The sequence below is a fragment of the Bubalus kerabau genome, chromosome 2 (assembly GCF_029407905.1).
Source record: "Bubalus kerabau isolate K-KA32 ecotype Philippines breed swamp buffalo chromosome 2, PCC_UOA_SB_1v2, whole genome shotgun sequence".
Lineage (NCBI taxonomy): Eukaryota > Metazoa > Chordata > Mammalia > Artiodactyla > Bovidae > Bubalus > Bubalus kerabau.
In genome coordinates, this window is record NC_073625.1 from 140,362,125 (window position 1) to 140,379,164 (window position 17,040).

Consider the following 17,040-nt stretch of genomic DNA (forward strand, 5'->3'; position numbering starts at 1 on the left):
CGGTCTGTACTCACAACCGCGCCTCGCGCTCCGCGTCGCCGCCGAGTCGTCGGCGCGCCAACACGACGCCCCCCAGCCCGCAGACCCGGACTCGGGCTTGGAAGGGTCAGGGCGCCGCGGGAGGTGGGGAGGAGGGGCGCGGCGAGCCGGGGCAGGTGGGGAGCGCGGGGGGCGGCGCGGGGCGGGGGAAGAGGGAGCCCAGGAAAAGAGGAGATGCTTTTGCTTTGAAAACGCCAGTAAGGAGAGGACGGAGCGGGCAGGAGCGGAGAAGAGCCGAGAACACCCACCAGGAGGTGTGGGCAAAAGGGGCAATTTACAAAGTGCCGGGGCGCGAGCTGTGCACGGAGGAGGAAGGAGGCTGGAAGGAGGAAAGGGAAAATAAGGGCAAGTTCCCACCTCTCCCCAGAAGGTCGAGTCTGAAAACGCTTCCACTGAACAGAGTTAAACAGGGACTGATCGTGTTGTGAAGGGTGGATTTAAAAAGGAATTAAGTGTCGTGTAGTTTTACCTATACTAGACTCCGCTCCATTTGCTCAACTCTGGTAAATGACCCTCCAAGTAAATGAACTGACAGAAAGAAATGGAAGCTGCCTCCGCGGCGGAGTCGTCTAGAGGTACTGGCTGTTCGTTACAGGAAAATAACAATTTGGGAGGTTCCACGACCCCCAGTGCTAAAGAAACCACCCAGTTCGTTAAAGTTCATCATTTTTTATTGCTTTTATTTTCGTCAGAGGATAGAGGTGAGGGGTTGGCACCAAGAAACGTTTAAAACAGCTAGCTAGGTAGCATTCTTTTCCAAAACGATGAAATGACTTCCAAAAAGGAGATTGGGAAACTCAGTTACTCGGCTGGGAGAAGGGAGGGAGGAAGAAGGGGGAGAGAGAGGCGGGGGGTGGGGGGGGGGCGGTGCAGGGAAAGAGAAGCATTTAAAAACTCTAACAGACGTTAACACCTCCAGCAACCCTCTTCTCCCGCCCCCGCCCCAACCCGACGGAATTGAAAAAGGGTTAAGCGTACGGAGAGAGCAGGGCAGGGTGGGTGGAGGTGGGGTAAAAGAGGGAGAGGCGAGGAGTAGGAAGTTCTCGGCAATCCCCGAGATTAAGAAAAACGCCGGAGCTCAGTGGACGCAGGAAGCTCCCTTACCTTTCTCTCTAAGCCCCGTTTGCACCTGATCTGCAACCATAAATACTTCGTGATGCTTAGAGTGCAGCCAAACGATGGCCGAATGTTAAACAATTCTTCACTCTCCCTCCCCTTTTGAAAAAACAGGCTCAAAAGAATGTTAATACTGTTCTCGTTATCCATCCGCTCCAAAACATTCCGCTTTGTCGCTAAGAGAGACGAAAACCCAGCGTTTGGGCACGCGTTTATGTATTTATATATTATGCGGTCGGTATATAAACATAGATACGTTTTCTGCGTATAAATCCAAAAAGAAAAGCACCACAGATGCCTCTGAAAGCGGGAGGGGACGGGGAAAGGAAAAACTTGGCAAGCCAAATGTATCCAAAGATTTCGTACCAGGAGCCACCTGCTTCAATATGCAGAATTCCCGAGAAGATTTAGAAGGAGAAGGAAAAAAAAATTTAAAAATAAAATACCCCAAGCACACACTTGAAACTGGAAGACGACTAAGACGCGTGGAAATGGAGAGGATGAGAAGATCTCCCGAGGGTACAGATCCGTCAGCTAAGTGAGCAGTCGCCTCCGAAAATCACAGTCGAGGAGGTGGCTGCAGACGCGTCCCCTGCTCCGGTCCCCACCGCCGCCGCCGCTGCTACCTGTAGACACGCGCACACACACACACACCCGCGCGCACCCACGCGGGCACACACACAGCACAACCTCCTCTCCCTCTCTCCCCCTCTCTGTGGCGTTGCTGGGTGCAGGAGTCTGAATCAAGCTAGACCCATCCTCCCGACCCCGTCCCGCCCCCGCAGAGCCACGATTGCCTCCCCCGCCACTCTCTCTGCGCCCCGTTTTTTGCACAGCAGTCCCTTCCCTGCAAGCCCCCTCCCCCGGGCCGGAGCCACAATCGCCTTGGGGGTGGGCTTCAGGGGCATGGGTCCAGCGGTGGCAGACGTGATGTGGGTTGTGGTCCTTCCCTTTTACAAGTTCCGCCCTTCTCCCTCCCTCCTCCAGCAGCGACCGAGCATCCTCCGCCCTCAGCACCCGCAGCGCCCGCGGCGGCAGGAGGGGTTAAGGGCCCCCGGCGTCACGTGTGACGTTCACCAAACCCCTCGCCAGAGCGTGCGAGTGAACCGCGCGGCAGGCAAGCTGCGAGGCCTCGGATGCGATGACTTTCTCAGTTCTAGGCGTCATTATGCTTCCCTTCCAGGCGTTTTCGTCTTGGTGACTGCGAGTGAGGAGTTGGAGGCAACAGCCTTCTACTGTGCTTCTTCAGTTTTTTTCTTTTTTTTTTCCCCTTCCCCCTTGGTAAATCCCTTGCCACAGAACTCGCCCCTGATTTCTGTTTCCACCAGCCAGAGGCAGAGTAAGCTCCGAATTAAAGTGTTGGTCGTAGTCTCGTCTGTGGGAGTAGTGTAAATGCAAAGCCACTGCCTCTGGCCTCTTCCTGCTGGTTGCACCCACGTCTTCTGCCCCTGGATTGGTGATTTTTTAAGAATTCATCATAGCTAATCAGTGTTGGCTTTTGTGACGGGTGTGACTCACTATACCACATTGTTTACACCTACACACCTCCTAGCAGCTTCTCTGTGTGAATTTTAAATGCAAGTGAGTTGGGGGACGGGGGCCTGCCAAGGGAACCATTGAATTAACTGACTGCAACTTGTAATAATATTAATAAGAATGAAATTCACAAGTAGGAAATCCCTAGGAGAGATCCTTGACACATAGTCTTGAAAAGTGTTTTTGCTTGTTTAAGTGCTTGCTTCATATTTCTCATTTGCATGTATGCTTTAATCTGCAAAATTCAGGTCAAAGAAAGGAACTTTAACCAACATGTAGAATGCAGTTGCTCTAATGTATTACTCATTAATTAATAATAATAAATAACCAGAATATGTGATCTGATTTTGAAAAATAATCTTTAAATATGACATATTACTCAGTCATAAAAAAGAACAAAATTGGGTTATTTGCAGACATGTGGATGGATCTAGGGCTTCCCAGGTGGCGCTAGTTGTGAGGAACCTCCCTGCCTATGCAAGAGACATAAGGGACTCAGGTTCAGTCCCTGGGTTGGGAGGATCCCCTGGAGGAGGGCTTGGCAACCTACCCCAGTATTCTTGTCTTTATAATCCCATTAACAGAGTAGCCTGGGGATGGTCGATAGGGTGGCAAAGAGTCCAGAACAACTGAAGCAACTAAGGACGCAGCATATATGTAGATGGACCTAGAGACTGTCCTACAGAGTGAAGTAAGTCAGAAAGAGAAAAACCAATATCATATATTAATGTATATATGTGGAATCTAGAAAAAATGGTATAGATGATCTTATTTGCAAAGCAGAAATAGAGACACATGTAAAGAACAAACATATGAATACTAAGGGGAAAGAAGGGAGGAGGGGTAGGAAGGATTGGGAAATTGGAATTGATACATATACCTACTGATACTGTTTATAAAATAGGTAACTAATGAGAACCTACTGTGTAGTATAGGGAACTCAATGCTCTGTGGTGACCTAAATGGGAAGGAAATTCAAAAAAGAGGGGATATATGTATATGTATATGCATATGTATAGACTTCCCTGGTGGCGCAGAGATTAAAGCATCTGTCTACAATGTGGGAGACCTGGGTTCGATCCCTGGGTCGGGAAGTTCCCTGGAGAAGGAAATGGCAACCCAGTCCAGTACTCTTGCCTAGAAAATCCCATGGACGGAGGAGCCTGGTGTCCATGGGGTCACAAAGAGTCGGACACGACTGAACGACTTCACTTCACTATGTATATGTATAGTTGATTCACTTTGCTGAACAGAATAAGCTAACACAACATTATAAAGCAACTATATTCTTGCCTGAAAAATCCCCAGGACAGAGGAGCCTGGCGGGCTACAGTCCATAGGGTTGCGAAGAGTCGGACACACAACTGAGCAACTAAACACACACACACACACGAATGAATATAGGAAGTCTTAAATGTGACATATTCCTCCTGCTTAAAAGGAATTTAGTACCACATTTTTCCTGACATAGTTTTAGAATTCAGTGTATCTTGTCAACTTTTCCTCCCCGCCCTCCCCCTGCCCTTTTCTTTTGAAGTAACATTTAAGTGATGTGTTGACAAATAGTAGATTTTGACATTGCTCCCAGGAAAGTGAAATTTCTTTTTTTTTTTTTTTTAAAATTTTATTTTATTTTTAAACTTAACATAACTGTATTAGATTTGCCAAATATCAAAATGAATCCGCCACAGGTATACATGTGTTCCCCATCCTGAACCCTCCTCCCTCCTCCCTCCCCATTTCATTCAAGTAAAACATATATCTGATTCTTAGTGACAGATCTACCCTGCCCAGTTTATCTAAATCCTATGAAAGGTCTCTGGACTATGGAGAGTTCTCTAGAATTTCCTTAAAAAGATGAGAAATAAGTATCTATTCCAACATCAATGAAAGTACCTGACTGAATACTTTCATCTTTCATGGGATTACACAATTAAGGTAACCTGATAGAGGTTATCATTATGACAACCGCAGAACCTCATTTCTTTCTTTTTAAAATAGAAATAAGGATGATTTGATATATTGTCCATAACATCTTATGGGAAAAAACCCCAGTGAACTTTTGGCCAACCCAATTAAAGAATATAAAGTTTTGTATACTTTCTTTTTTCCCAAGGCTATGGGTACCATATTCTAAGTGCATCCGTTGAAGTTAATATCAGAATCCTAAAGGTAATGACTGAACATTTTTCATTTTTAATATTTGGTATTTATAGTATAGATTAATTCTAAATAGGTTCTATTGTGTTTTTTCATTATTCTTTTCACAGCTATACTTTATCAGCTGGGCACTATTATCTCATTTTTATCTTAATCTAGCAAAAACTCAAGAATTTTAACACAATAGAATTGTCATACAAACAGCATTTATCACTGTCTGTAAATACAAGCAAATGAACCAAATTCTCTTGCCTATTTTTTCTTCACTTTCTCAGTCAAACCCCCTGAGGGAGATAAACCCATACCATACCACTGAATCCCACAAGCAATTAAAAAAACAAGAAATTTTGCTTTTTATTTTTCTCTTCATTTGTGGATATGCAGTTAAGAGCTGGGACTCTGGGATCAGATTGCTTAGTTTGAATCCTGGATCTACACTTAATATGTTATTGCCTGGTGCAATATCTCTCTAAACTCATATTCCACTGCTGCAAAATACAGATAATAATAGTATCTACTTTGTAGGAATGTTGTGAGGATTATCCAAAATAATACATGTAAAGCTCATGACACATGAGTAACTAATTAATTTTTTCAGGGTTCATTCTATTTTTAGTGTCTCTGTGATATGCTTCCTCCACAGATTCAAACTTCAATATATGTAGTGACATTTGGGCTTAGTGTTAAAAGCTGATCATGAAATTTGGTTGCATTTATGGTACCCATAACATGAAAATAATTAATGGTTAGTGAATTCCTAGGCCCTCCCTCTTTTCTCTTTTCTTTATGGGGCTGTATCTGTCTTCTATTAGCTAATTTTAGTGTAAGGGAGCATAATAAATGTAGATGAGACAGAAAATGAAACACTAAACATATGAATAGGTGATGAAGTCATCAATAAAATATAAGAAATTGGATTCAATTTACATTGCAGATCATGTGATCCTCCAGGTTGTGACATTAACCACACTGAATTTCATGGTCTTGTACCATGTTACATACTATTTGGAATAAATACTGGAACTCTCTACAAAGTCAATTACAAATAAAAACCTTGTGAAAATTTCCCAAACCTATCTGTTGATCCATAGATGTGAAAGAAGATGTTAATATAACACAAATGTAAAGTATTAGCATTTTCTGGGGAAAAAAAGGTTCAGAAGAGACAACCTATTGAGTGGAAGTGGGGGAAAATAATTACCAGGGGAATAGTGAAACCGACTTTGAAAATGTATGTATACAAGTTAATTGTTGTGATGGTAAAATTTCCTTTCTCAGAAATAAAAATGAAAATATCAGAAAAGGAATGTGGGCTTGAGGGTGAATATTATATTATATTTTCAGATAGTTCAATACAGTGGTATGTAGCCTCAGTTTTCTTTCTGTCTAGAAAGTCATTAAGTGGGAAGATTTTTTTTCCCCGGTAATTATATATATAAAGAAAATTAAACAACAAGTTCTCCTAAAGCAAAGAAAAAGCAAGAATATTACTCCATTCTTTGAAAATACCAAAGACTCACAGCAGGAGATTAGCATTTTTTTAATTTCTTTCAAGGGGCTTCAGAAGAAAAAGTATTAATAAAATGTTATGCTTAGATGAAATTTTACTACAACATTTCTCATAAACATATGTATTTTAGTTAAAATAGGTTAAATATAAATAATATACTGAGGAAGAGTTCATAGGGGCAATGAGAATTAATATTTCAGCTCTGAAAGAAATAAAAAATAAACTTTCATAATCTGTCAAACTGTGGCAATGCAAGGTAGACCACCTGCTCAGCTTCCTGGCAATTATTATAACCTGGACAAAAGATCAATGCTATTAATACAGAAAAGACAGATCCCAACTTTTAGAATTACCAGCATAGTCTGATAGTGTTTAGTATCCATTTGGCCACAATCCACCTGGTCTCTAAAGCTAGTGCATCCACAAACCCCTTCTCCATTCCATACAGTCTGTATAGCACGATCAAATTCATCTTTTTATCTAGTCCTTACCAAATCAAGAGGCTTCCCTGATAGCTCAGTTAGTAAAGAATCTGCCTGCGATGTAGGAGACCCCAGTTCGACTTCTGGGTCAGGAAGATCCCCTGGAGAAGGGATAGGCTACCCGCTCCAGTATTCTTGGGCTTCCCTTGTGGTTCAGCTGGCAAAGAATCTACCTGCAATGCGGGAGACCTGGGTTCGATCCCTGGGTTCAGAGGATCCCCTGGAGAAGGGAAAGGCTACCCACTCCAGTATTCTGGCCTGGAGAATTCCATGGACTGTGTATTCCATGGGGTCACAAAGAGTTGGATATGACTGAGCAACTTTCACGTTCACTTTACCAAATCAAACAGTTCTTGAAAATGCTTAATGAAACTGTATCTCCTATCATGTGAAATGCAAGCTCCTTATCCTGAAATCCATATCTAACATACTCTCAATCCCATACATCTTTATTCAGCTTCTCTCATTACTTCTCTTCCTAATTTCTACATTTCTCCCAAAAGATAAAATCTGTTGGTCTCCAAGGAAAATTCTAATGATTTCTTTTCTTGGGCTGTCCATCACCATCACCACCTACTAAACACTTCCAAAAATACTACCTCAAAGATCCATTCCATCGAAAATTATTTTCCCTTATTTACTCTGAGTATAACTAATGTCCACCTCCCATAATGCAATTGCACAGTCTCTCTTGTGTTACCATTATTTCTGAATTTTTCATCTCTCTTAGCTTGTTTATAGGATACTAAACCATCTCTTACTCCAAGACCTTTCCATTTACTATCCCCTCTTCCAACCTAATTGGCTCTATGACTCCGTCCCACATTCGTATGAGGTCTTTCCTCAGGTGTCATTTTCAAAAGATATCTTCACCAACTCAACTATATAAAAAGAGCATTTTCCTCTTCATTTATCCTGTCTTCTCAACTTCCTACATTTGCTTCAGAATACATATTATAACCTGACTATATTTGTTTTTCCTTACTAAAAGGTAGGACCTCTCAGGTGACACAGTGGTAAAGAATCCACCTACCAATGCAGGAGAAGCAAGAGACAGGTTCAACCACTGATTCAGGAAGATCCCCTGGAGTAGGGAATGGAAACCCAGGCCAGTATTCTTGCCTGGAAAATTCCATGGATGGAGGACCCTGGCAGACTACAGTCCCTGGGGTTGCAAAGAGTTACACAGTACTGAGCCACTAAGCACGCATGCACCAGAAAGTAAGTACCGCAAAACTGGGCTTCCCTGGTGGCTCAGACAGTAAAGAATCTGCTGGCAATGCAGGAGACCTGGGTTCGATCCCTGGACTGGGAAGATCCCCTGGAGGAAGGCATAGCAACCCACTCCAGTATTCTTTGCTGGAGAATCCCCATGGACAGAGGAGCCTGGAGGGCTGCAGTCCATGGGGTCACAGAGTCAGACATGACTGAGCAACTAAGCACAGCAGCACCACAAAATCAGGTATTTGTCCGTTTGTTTATTACTGTATGATAAGCACCAAGATGTATGCCTGACTCTTTGTGGTCTGTAATCATTGGATGAATGAATGAATGGTTGCAATCAATTTGATTTGTTAATATTGTAGCAGTTTAGGGGGCACTATTATAGAATATCATGATCTCAGCTAGCAATCAAATATAAAGGTATGGGAATATAAAGGCATAGGAATTTGCTCAGATATTCTTGAAAGGTATATTTTCAAAATAAATGTCTTACTTAAAATATATTAAAGTCATAATAAAAGGACACAGGCCCCCATTTTTGTGAGATAATATTTAGAATGGGCATTATTATGTGTTCCAAATGTGTTCCTAAAGCTGAGATACCCTACTTCCAAAGATAATCTGCTTCTTTAAAAGTCAATGGTATTTTATTACACATGACATAAATTTCACATTTGCTTGTTTCCCTGAGTTTTACGATTTAAATAGGGTATCTAGGTAATGTTCTTTTTCTTAAGTTCTAAAATTCTTTTGTTGTTATTACTTAAAAACTTGAATTTATATGGGATTTCCCTGGCAGTCTAGTGGTTAAGACTCCACACTTCCACCCCACAGGGTTTGATCCTTAAAGAACTTGAAATATATAGAAGCAATTATAAAAACCTAAAATCACATTTATAATACACTGTGTAGTTAATTCTTAAATCAACTCAAGAGTGTTGTTCAGTCTCCAAGTTATGTCTGACTCGGTAACCCCATGGAGTGCAGCATGCTAGGCCTCCCTGTCCTTCACTATCTCTAAGAGTTTACTCAAATTCATGTCCATTGAGTCGGTAATGCCATCCATCTCATCCTCTGTTGCCCGCTTCTCCTTTTGTCTTCAGTCTTGCCCAGCATTAGGGTCTTTTCCAATAAGTCAGCTCTTCACATCAGATGGCCAAAGTATTAGAACTTCAGCTTCAGTATCAGTCCTTCCAATGCATATTCAGGGTTGATTTCCTTTAGGATTGACTGGTTTGATCTCCTTGCTGTCCAAGGAACTCTAAAGAGTCTTTTCCAGCACCACAATTTGAAAGCAGAAGTTCTTCAGCACTCAGCCTTCTTTATGGTCCAGCTCTTACATGACCACTGGAAAAACCATAGTTCTGACTATGCAGACCTTTGTTGGCAAAGTGATGTCTCTGCTTTTTAATACACTGCCTAGGTTTGTCATAGCTTTCCTTCCAAGGAGCAAGCATCTTTTACTTTCATGGCTGCAGTCATCATCCACAGTGATTATGGAGCCTGAGAAAATAAAATCTGTCACTGCTTCCACTTTTTCCCCTTCTATTTACCATGAAGTGGTGGGACCGGATCTTAGTTTTCTGAATGCTGTTTTAAGCAAGCTTTTCCACTCTACTCTTTCACCCCCATCAAGAGGCTCTTTTCTTCCTCTTCACTTTCTGCCATTATCAGTTATTTGCATATCTGAAGTTGTTGATATTTCTCCCAGCAATCTTGATTTCACCCTGTGATTCATCCACCCTGGCATTTCACATAATATACCTATTTCATAGATGGAGATACTAGATCCAAGGCATAAAAGTTTTAATTTGGTACTACATCCTCTGATTGTAAGTTCAGGTAACTACCACCATCACACCACCCTCCTGAACAGAAAAGGAATGAACAGGTATGAGAATATGGCTTTCAAATACAAGTTGGTCAAGTCTGTATTAAGTATGAGTTCAGGAAAAAACTACTTGAGCTGGAGTTCACTGAAAATGTAGTTTAGATATTCTGTGTTGTTAGTTAAAATAAGTTAGTATGCTTGATGTCAAGAATTGTCCAAAACTTCAACAAACATAGAAGAGACAGAGAGAATAAGAGAAATAAAGAGAGAAAGAAAAAGAAGGAAGGATGGGAGGGAGGAAAGAAAGGAAGGGAAGGAGAAAGAAAAAGAAAGATTAAGAGAGAAGCAATCCAAGCTGCAGCTAGAAAAAGATCAATTGAGAACTTTGTTTCTAGTGCATCTTATAAGATCAATTTGAGTTAAACATGTGGATGGAAGGATAAAGAATTAATGGCCTGAATAAATTTATTTTCTAGATTGACACTACTATTTTTAAGAAATATGAAGTACTGGCTTCTGGTAATGGCTGTGAAAGATCTTATTAGATTGACCTTCCTGAATATAACAGCCATAAACTCTTGGACATAACACAAAAAAGCAGTCATGTAAAGGAACTTCACAGTAAACAGAACCAGGAAGATTCTTGTAAGGAATCTTCACACAGAGAGTTTTGCAGAATAAGTTCTCATTTTTGCATCTGTTAACCTAGAGCCAGGAGCAGTCAGTGTGGCAGGAAAACCAGTGATTTCTTGGCTTGGGGAATCAGAAGTCTGAATCCAGGGGAAACTGTTAAAGAGGGGGAATCTGAAGGAAGAGAATATAGACATAAAGGGAATGCTTAAATTCTGTCTGCCTATGTCTTTGGTAGACTCCCAAACAACACTTGGTGCAATAGGTCCATAACAGTTCACTTAAAAGAAAATAGGTCAGAGTTAATTTGGGAGCCATTGCCCAGTTTGTAGCTGGAATCTAACCAAGACAATTTCCTGCTAAAATAAAAGAAATAATACTCTTTGGAGGAAAAAAAATAGAATTCAGAGTCTCCATATCTTAACATTCATAATGTTCAAGATTGAATCCAAAATTATCTGATGTATAAAAATTTAGGAAAATATAATAGATTGTCAAGAAAAAAGAAAATAGTTGAGACCAACCTCTAGATTATCTTGTATGTTGGAATAAGCCAACTAGGATTTTAAAATTGCTGATATAACAATCCTCAATGAAGTAAAAGAATCTGTTTGCTGTACATAAAAAAAAGGGACTATTTAAACAGAGAAATATAAATAATAAAAAGAACCAAAGGATATTCAAGAACTGAAAAATACTATATATGAAATTAAAGATTCTCCAGATGAGCTTAAAGGTGAAATGATGGAGGAGACTGAGGAAAGAGAGAATTGTTGTCTAGTAGAGTCAGGGATCTACTATCCTATGTAAAGAACAGAGAAAATAGAAAGAAAACAAACATATATAATGTAGTCTCAGAAAGAGAAGAACAGTAAGGGGGTAAACATATTTAAAGGCTAAATATTAGCTGGAACTTTCCTATATTGCTGGTAGTATGCAAAATGGTGCATCTACTTTGGAAAATAGTTTAGTGCTACTTTATGACAATAAAACTATACATGCCAGGATCTGTTTTAGGAACCAATAGTTTTACTTATAAGTATTTACCACAGGAAATGAACATATAGGTTTACACAAATGTATGTAGGCAAATTTTCATAGTAACAGTTTGTTGTTTGTTTTTTTAAATAATAGCCCAATCTGGAAACATGTTATTAAACGTTCATTAATTGGTAAATGGATAAACAAATTATATTATGTGCATATTTAGGGGGTACTAGTTAGCAACAAAAAAAGAACATAACAAATCAAAAAACATCATGCTAACTGAAAGAAGTCTAACACTGTTTGATTCAACTGGTAAAGCCACTATGGAGAACATGAGGAGATTCCTTAAAAAACTGGAAATAGAACTGCCATATGACCCATCAGTCCCACTGCTGGGCATACACACTGAGGAAACAAGAATTGAAACAGACATGTGTACCCCAATGTTCATTGCAGCACTGTTTACAATAGCTAGGACATGGAAGCAACCTGATGTCCATTGGCAGATGAATGGATAAGGAAGTTGTGGTACATATACACGATGGAATATTACTCAGCTATAAAAAAGAACACATCTGAATCAGTTCTAATAAGGTGGACAAAACTGGAGGCTATTATACAGAGTGAAGTAAGTCAGAAAGAGAAACACCAATACAGTATACTAACGTATATATATGGAATTTAGAAAGTTGGTAATGATGATCCCAAATGCAAGGCAGCAAAACAGACACAGACATAAAGAACAGACTTTTGGACTACGTGGGAGAAGGCGAGGGTAGGATGACTTGAGAGAATAGCATTGAAACATATATTATCATATGTAAAATAGATGACCAGTGCAAGTTCAGTGCATGAAGCAGGACACTCAAAGTCGGTGCTCTGAGACAATGCATAGGGACGGGGTAGGGACAGAGGTCAGAGGGGGGTTCAGGATGGGGGGACACATGTGCACACATGGATGAGTCATCTTGATGTATGGCAAAAACCACCACAATACAATATTATAAAGAAATTATCCTCCAATTAAAATAAAGTATTTTAAAAAAAAATACTGTTTGCTTCATGGATTTATTGATATGAAATTCTAGAAAGTGCAAAACTGTGATAATAGCATCATCTATTGGGGAGTCTCTCAATGGCAAAGGGTCATGAGGGAGCTTTTAAGACTAATGAATGTGTTCTGTACCTTAATCATAGTCATGTTTCTAAGCCTATATACAATAGCCAATATTCATCAAACTCTATACTTAAATGAAATTTATTTTATGTAAATTATACACTAATAGAGCTGAATAAAAGTAAAGAAATGGTATGTAGCTAATGTTAAATTTTATGAAACATTTTGCAGTTGAAACAAAGAAACTTATACCTAGTGCAGTTGGTAGTTGGCAGTAAAAAAAAAAGTGCAAGTTCTTATTTATGAATAAAACCCCATGCTTTCGAAAGATTAATCTAATAGCAGAATACATGATAGGCTAAAAGAGAAGCAATATGGGCTAATGAATCTGTCCAGATATTCAAGTCAAAAATTTCATTATAGCAATTGGAATGGAAAGGAAATGGTGCATATGAAACATTTCAAAGGAAGAACCTATTTATTAGGTATATGATTCATTAATCAATTCAGTTCAGATCAGTTGCTCAGTCATGTCTGACTCCTTGCAACCCCATGAATTGCAGCATGCCAGGCTTTCCTGTCCATCACCAACTCCCAGAGCTTACTAAAACACATGTCCATTGAATCAATGATGCCATTCAACCATCTCATCCTCTGTTGTCCCCTTCTCCCACCTTCAATCTTTCCCAGCATCAGGGTCTTTTCAAATGAGTCAGTTCTTTGCATCAGGTGGCCAAAGTATTGGAGTTTCAGCTTCAGCATCAGTCCTTCCAATAAATATTCAGGACTGATTTCCTTTAGGATTGACTGGCTGGATCTCCTTGCACTCCAAGATTCATTAATAAAAATTTAAAATACTGCACATAAATGTAAAAATAAGACATGAAAGTATTCACTGCAAATACTTTATCAGTGTTTACCCATTGGGAAAGAGGAAGAATTTACACTTTACTTTCTATACCATATAGCTACTTCACATTGAGCCTTTACTCTATTTCAATCACTCCCCCTTTATTATTATTATTATTCTAATCTTCACAACTAAACTCTGAGGTAGGTTTCTTGTTTGTTGTTTAGTCACTCAGTCATGTCTGACTCTGCTAAGAAACCATGGACTGAAGCCCACCAGACTCCTCTGACTATAGGATTTTCTGGGCAAGATTATTAGATTGGGTTGCCATTTCCTCCTTCAATGGATCTTCCCCATCCAGGGACTGAACCCACATCTCTGGCATCTCCTGCACTGCAGATGGATACTTTACCACTGAGCCACCCAGGAAGCCCTACAAGGTAAATTTACTAACCCCACTTTATAGATGAGGAAGCTGAAGTCCCATGTTAAAATGAATCATTTAAGGTTATACAACTGAAATACAGTAAAACTGGATTGAATCTAGTAACAATTCTGTGGAAAAGTTTGAGTAGAAGAAACAGGTGAAGACCACTGGTGTTAAGAAGAATAATCAGAGAATGGATAAATAAAAAGCTAATATAATTCTGATTTCCTGATTCTAAAAGTCCTCAGTGATCTTCCATCTTTAGAGTAAAAACACAAACCACCTTTCAACATCATCCACTCCCCTTATCATGTAACTGACAGAAACTCCTTAAGTCCAATTAAGTACAAGAAGCAAACTCCTATAAAACGAAACCACAATTTGTTGGGTTATGTAAGGATGTTAAGGATGCATTGAACTCTCACATGACTATTCAGAGACTTGACTGAAATCACTATCTTTCTTTCCCTTTTTTTCATTCCTTGGCTTGCCTCAGCTTTATTAGCAGGCAGACTCTGGGGAGTGAATTCCTGTTAGCAACTCCAGAGAAGCCCTTTCAGCTCAACATCCCTAGGGAAAAGTACCTTGTTAACTCTAGGAAAAAACAAATCATACGAAGGACATTTTTCTGCAACCAGAAATAGAGTTAATTTGCTATACCAAGCCCATGACACATGGTATACATCTACACCAGCTAAGGGGACTTACACATACAGTGAAGGCTGATGTAGGAAAGACCTGGGATGGTTACCAGAAGAAAGGTGAAAAGACTTTCTGGTGAGTAGCCATAGTAATATAGTTTTCCATATGCTGCTCCCAATTTCCTCCCATTAGCTCCTTTCCAGGTCCTTCTATCTAATAGAAGTGGATTGGCTGTGTGTGTGTGTGTATGTATGTTTAGTCACATTCAACTCTCTGCAACCCAATGGAATGCAGCCCACCAGGCTCCTCTGTCCATGGGATTGTACTGGAGTGGGTTGCCATTTCCTCCTCCAGGGGATCTTTGTGATGCAGGGATCGAACCCACCTCTCTTGCATATTGTCTTCTGCATTGGCAGGCGGGTTCTTCACCTCTAAGATGTCTGGGAAGCCCAGAAGTGGATTAGATGTTGTGAAACCACATTTCATGCTTTCCCATCTCTGAGTCTTTGTTCAATTTGTTTATGCTACTTTGAGTTCCTTCTTTAAACCTGTCTGATGAAATATAAATTTTAGAAACTAATGCATTGAATATTTTAAGTACTTAATGAACTTCATTGAAGGGAATTGTCTAAGTAATTCATTAGACATTCAGGAGACAAGATTATACCCTCAAAGAGCTTTTAATTAGAAAGTTAGAAAAAACACATACAAATAACCAAAGTATGAAACAAAACAGTGCAAGTAAATTAAAGAGAGTAATGGGAATTCACAGAAGAAAAGGATCAAGGGCGTCTTAGGAGAGGGGAAAATGGACTTCAAAAAAGGTTTATTAAGAAGGAAGTAGTTGATTTGGCTCTTAAAAGTAGTTGAAATTCAGTGCATATTTGTTTTGAATGCATAGATGAACAAATGAATGAAATGATGTAAATGAAAAAACAAAAGCTTATAAAATTTAGATCTTCCATAAAGGAAGAAAGATTAGGTTTTTAACTCTAAAAGGTAGCAGAGTCAGGAAAAGATAAGTTTTCTTTTTTTTAATTTGGATAACTGAGCCTGTTTGAAGAAGAAAAATGCAAAACAGGATACATTATCTTAGCATTAAGAAAAAATTAGATAGATATAAATTTTAGGTCCAAAAAAGATGAGGAGAATAAATTCAAAAAATAAATGGAGTATGTTAAAGCTAGTCTTCTGAGGAAAAAACTTACATAGATTTGGGGAGGGGGGAAACATAAAGTTCTATGGGAAAATGCCTTTCTTTAAATAATTGACTTAAAAATAAATAGCAAAGATTAGTTCAGAGTGGATTTCTCTGTTTATAATTGTTTTAGATATGCTCAATTATAATTTATGGACTACATTAAAGTAAAAGAATACTTCCTCATACAATATCGAGTGCCTTTTTCTTAATAATCTTCAGCTGAAAGTATAAAACTCTTCTTCCTGTCATTAATATATAAATAGAGGTGTTAAGTGTCCCTTACAGAATTAGGAAATCAATATTTAGTGCAAAGGAAACAAGAGATGATTTAAGTATCTTAGGATTCAAGTTAGAGATAATTGCCCTCTCACAATTCTTTCTTGTTTACTTTGTTTCATAGAAATAAATGTACTATATTTGATACCTAAAATAATAATCAAAAATTTTAAATTCATGAACCAGATTGCAAACCTAAAGCAGCAGTTTCATATTTATTCCAATGCTCTCACAATGGAAGATGTATTAGAATAACTCGATATTTGGGCTGTAATCATGCAGAGGAAGAGGTTTTACCTCAATCCCATATTCTTATATGCTAAGTTTTTTTTTTTCTTTTTCATGTAGCAGTCACTTAGTTGTTCAGTCTCTAAGTCACATCCAACTCTTTGTGACCCCATGGACTGCAGCACACCAGGCTTCCCTGTCCTTCACTATCTCCCTGAGTTTGCTCAGATTTATGTCCATTGAGTCGGTGATGCTATAGATTTTTTTTTTAATTTATGTAGCAACCACTTAGAGCTATAACTAAAACATTTTGATCACTTGAAGGTGGTAGATATTTGTTCCTACAGGTACTGAGAGGTAATGAAGCCTCCTATCCTAACAAGGATTCTCTAAAAGTAATTTTTTCTTGTAAATATCACAGGTGGAGAAAGGAACCAGAAAAAATGTGACTCTGAGGTTGTTAGACGTGATGAGTAATGTGCTCTGAAAGGTCATTTCATCATTCTGGGCTATATCTAATTTTTCCAGAGGCCGGAGGGATCTCCTTCCTCTTTCAATCTGTTAAGAACTTCATACATGGCCCTCTCTATCTCTATACATTTGCAACAAAATGCAATGTATAGAGCGGTAGGAAACGTGGAAACAATGCATTCCCATGAATTATGTTCAGTGTTATGTCTCAGCTGACTTATACCGCATATCCTCCAGCCACTCGCCAGTTGCCAGATTCAGTAAGTGCATCCTTGTACTCTCCAGGTCTTACTTCACTGTATTCTCCTTATTT

General features: G+C 39.4%; 1 long non-coding RNA gene across 1 annotated transcript in view; it reads left to right on the forward strand.

Moving 5' to 3' along the window:
• The first annotated feature begins 3,313 nt into the window (after positions 1 to 3,313).
• Positions 3,314 to 17,040, forward strand: part of LOC129644924 (uncharacterized) — a 31,091-nt gene continuing 17,364 nt past the window's right edge. The window contains exons 1-2 of the long non-coding RNA XR_008711062.1: positions 3,314 to 3,382; positions 13,844 to 13,922. This is a non-coding gene — a long non-coding RNA (uncharacterized LOC129644924). The remainder of the gene's footprint in view (positions 3,383 to 13,843; positions 13,923 to 17,040) is intronic.